This window comes from Salmo salar, chromosome ssa15 (genome assembly GCF_905237065.1).
Source record: "Salmo salar chromosome ssa15, Ssal_v3.1, whole genome shotgun sequence".
Classification (NCBI taxonomy): domain Eukaryota; kingdom Metazoa; phylum Chordata; class Actinopteri; order Salmoniformes; family Salmonidae; genus Salmo; species Salmo salar.
Window position 1 is genome coordinate 81862281 of NC_059456.1, and position 3987 is coordinate 81866267.

At 39.6% G+C, this 3987-nt stretch overlaps 1 long non-coding RNA gene across 1 annotated transcript; it reads right to left on the reverse strand.

Moving 5' to 3' along the window:
* Positions 1-496: 496 nt before the first annotated feature.
* Positions 497-1397, reverse strand: LOC123727137 (uncharacterized). The gene is made up of 3 exons (XR_006759086.1): positions 1358-1397; positions 833-905; positions 497-629 (listed from the first exon to the last, which is right to left on the reverse strand). It is a non-coding gene; the product is annotated as an uncharacterized lncRNA (long non-coding RNA).
* Between the last annotated feature and the right edge of the window lie 2590 nt (positions 1398-3987).

The following is a 3987-nucleotide window of genomic DNA, read 5'->3' on the forward strand; positions in this document are numbered from 1 at the left end:
ATTATACACTTCAACAGTGTTTACAACTCCTGCTCCTGGGACATCAATGATTACACATTGTAACTATGCAATAGACTAGAAACATGATTGATTTGTAATTCATATATACAGAAAAAAACTGTGCATATCTAACTGCATTAATCCGAGGACACAGGATCGTATTTCAATGAGATACTTAATTTCAGGTAGGAATCTGAGACATTATTTTTCAGTCATATCAAACTCCATTATTTCAATGAGATACTTAACTTCAACCAGTGGAGAATGGAGAATGTGAAACGCTTTATTGAAAGAAGTTGCTAGTGTTTTATCCAGGTGTTATAAATACATACATGCATTATAATTATGATAATTGTAATATTATAAATACAAGTTCAATCTGTACTTCAACGCACATATGGTGTGCATTATCAAACGAGGAAGAAAGACGATGTGGGGAGAGAGGTGTAAGAACAGCGGCAGACAGCATATGATTCATGAATTACAGTGCTACCCTAATATTCTCTCAATTCATCACAATTGTGGCGTCTCCTAACCAGCCTTGGGCCCCCAGTTGGCCCGAAGGATATCTTAAGAGTGGGTAAGGTGGCGATGACGGGATTGGCTTCCTCTCTCACATCAAAACATACCTGCAGACGAGAGAGCATGATTAAGCCTTGTTTTTTTCATTCTAACTTTTCTAATGTTATTCTCAGTAATCTTAAATCAGGAGGTGAAATGCAAAACTGACCTTGGATCATTAACTCTGGGACTACTACATCTCTGTCTGTATTTCAATGTAAAGCATCTCTTTAATAATACCTCCGATTGACCTGACCAAGTGACATCTCACCTATGATCATGCTGTGCCCTCTGTGTCAGCCAGTTCAGATGCGGGAAGGGTTCACCAAAACAGCTGATATACCCTAGAAGATTTAGGGAGGAGGGGGAGAGGGATGAAGTGAAGAAGAGAGACTGTTATTGTGTGTGTGTGTGTGTGTGTGTGGTCTCACCTGGTGTCTACACTAAGTGGCTAGAGAGTACTTTATGCTGAAAAACAGACACGAGGACAAACAATAGAAGATAATATCAATAGAAGATACTGTATGTGATGCAGACACCTATTGGAGTGTACCTGAAGCATTTAAATATAGAGGGCTATGTGTCTCACCACCTGGCTATTGCAAGGCTAACCCCAGGGAAATCATGACTTGGCAGCAACAGATAGTCCAGTGAAAATGGCTTTGTTTATGTGGTGTAAATCTGAAAATTAGCAACTGACATCTTAAGGGTTTTTTAATTAATGCATGTGAGACAGGTTCCATGTACAACAAGACAGGCAGAGATGGAGAAAAAGAACACAGAGCAGTTTAATTACCTCTGGTTATGGACACTTTTGCCAGCAATAAAGCTTCCACAGTCTGTTCCTCGGACAGTGAACATCTGGCAATATCTACATTTTCCACCCCTTAGTCAGCTCGCTCTCTGAAAGTAAAGAAAACAGCTTATTTTTTATAGATATGAAAACAATTACTGAGATATGACTGTTCAATCTAAAGCAGCAGATGTCATTTTTAGGATACGTCAATACAGCCCAGTGCTGCTTACCTGAGATGCCATCTTCGTAGGTGTCTGTTTTGACTTCCTTTGTGTTGGAAAAAAGTTGCTTACAGAACAATTCTTTTTGATTGAAAAAAAAAAAAATGTTGCTCTCGACAAGAAGACACATATGTACCTCCATAGCATATAACAATTTGCCTGTGAATAACCACAACTTCATACAAACGTGCTACTGTATGCAGAATTCTTGATGCACAACCGAAGATGCTGCCATATCCTGCCAGCACGCCCACAAGCGAGTCACTCGGGAGCAGAATGATGACGCGTGTAAGAGGGAAAGGAATGAGATAGGAACAGCAATTTGTTGCAAATTATGGAGGAGGGCTAATAGCTGAACAATAGACTATTCAACTTTTACTAAAGAATAGTCTCTTAGCCGAGCTAGGTGTGAAACCCCCCCCCCCCCCCCTCCTATCACAGACCAGATTTGCCCTAACGACCAAGGGGTAGCTTGCTACTCAATGAAAAAAAGTAATGACTTTTCAAATAAGTTACCTTACACGTTATGTTGGCTGACAATTTGGTAGCTACACTGTCCTTACGAACCACATAGCATATCATTACAGCAGTATGTACCGGTATGTTAGCTAGCTACCTAACATTAGTAGTTATACATCAAACTTGCCAGTATATTAACTTGATTTTTCTTGTCATTCTTAGCTTAGCTTAATGGTATAGTCATTGTGCTTTCTCAATGGACATTCGGGTGCTTTCGTAAATTCGCTCTGGCTATCTATGGGCTGGACAATAGAACGAATCAAAATTCACCCAAGGCTGAAAAACGGTTTAAGAACGTTGGCTTAACTGGAACACTTGCACGAGCCCATAGCAAATTAATAGAATTGAACGTTTGCAGAGCCTGTTTTGATTGGAGTGATGCTAAGAATTCCATAAAAAATCGTATCCCTTTTTATTTTACCACTACAATCTGTTCATTGGACGAAACTGGAAAAAAACAACTTGTGTAGAAAGTAACCTCACCGATTGAAACGCTATTAGCGCGCACCCCGCTAACTAGCTAGCCATTTCACACCGGTTACACCCAACTTAAAAAAAATCTAAATATACACATTGCGAGATATTTGGCAAAATAGACAGACATGCCTATATTTCCCCCATAGGAAACAATGGGAAGACAGCAGAGTTCCAATATTATTTTTGTTGTTTACATTTTGTTGTTTACATTTCAACTATAAAACAATGTGAGCAGGTCTCATTGCCAAAAATAGCGAAGCAGGCATTGTGACGTTGAACAATAAGCTGGGAATAGAACGTTCGGAAGGCGAGTTGGTGCCACGATGCTCAATAGAACTAATAGGAGCTGGCAGGGTGAAAAATGCACTAAAATAAGGCCTGTTTTTTCACGATTACTTCAAAACGGCATTTGAGAAGTATTTTACTCACCTCCTAACCTGAATAACTCTGAGGATGGTTCTGTTGTATCCTGGAGATGACCTCATACCTAACCTGGTCAGAGTGGTCTCATTTGTGTCTGGAAGTAGCTAGCCAACGTTAGCTTGTGTGCTTGACTGCCGTTGCAAAGGCCAGAATGCTGAAATCAACCCTACTCCTCGGCCCGAACGTCCTGTGTGCGTTCCGGGAGCGAAACGGTATGAATATACCAACTAACTTTTCCCTGAATGGTAACACCATAATATTAATCAAATTAATTAAGCCAAATATCTTAAAATCAATCCCATATACTGTCTTATTACAAAAAGGTTTTAAATTCTCTGGTAATGCCAATAAGGAATACTATCAAATGCTTCTCAAAGATTCCCTCTGGTGGTCAAACTAGCAATAACTTGCAGTAACAGAAGAAATGTCTGAGAATTAAATGACGTGCCACAGAATGCTGCAGCAGCACACAGGGTGTGCCGCAGTATGACACAACTTTTAAAGGAGGAATCACTGTACGTCCAACCGGCCTTACATCCGCAGACCATGTGTAAATACTGCACCAAACACCTTAGTTTGATGTACAATTGTGCAACTAAAACATTGGCAGAAACATCAACATTCATTGAGTTATCTTAGATCCATTCTGGGGATTTTGAGGAAGTGAAATAGGCGTCTACAGTGTCTCATTGGGAGACAAACGTCATTAACCAAACATGGAATCGGTCAGGAAATACGCCTCCAACAGTGTCTCATTGGGAGACAAACGTCATTAACCAAACATGGAATCGGTCAGGAAATACGCCTCCAAGAATTGCGCACATGTTGTTACACAAAACTCAACTGACTGAAGATTAAATTGATTTCAATATTATTTAAATACATAGGCCTATGTAGCCTTTATTTTTTATGCAATCTTTTCAGTTTTCATATGAAGCCTATTTTTATTCATTCATTGTTTGTAACGATTGTAAAGACATTTGTCAACTT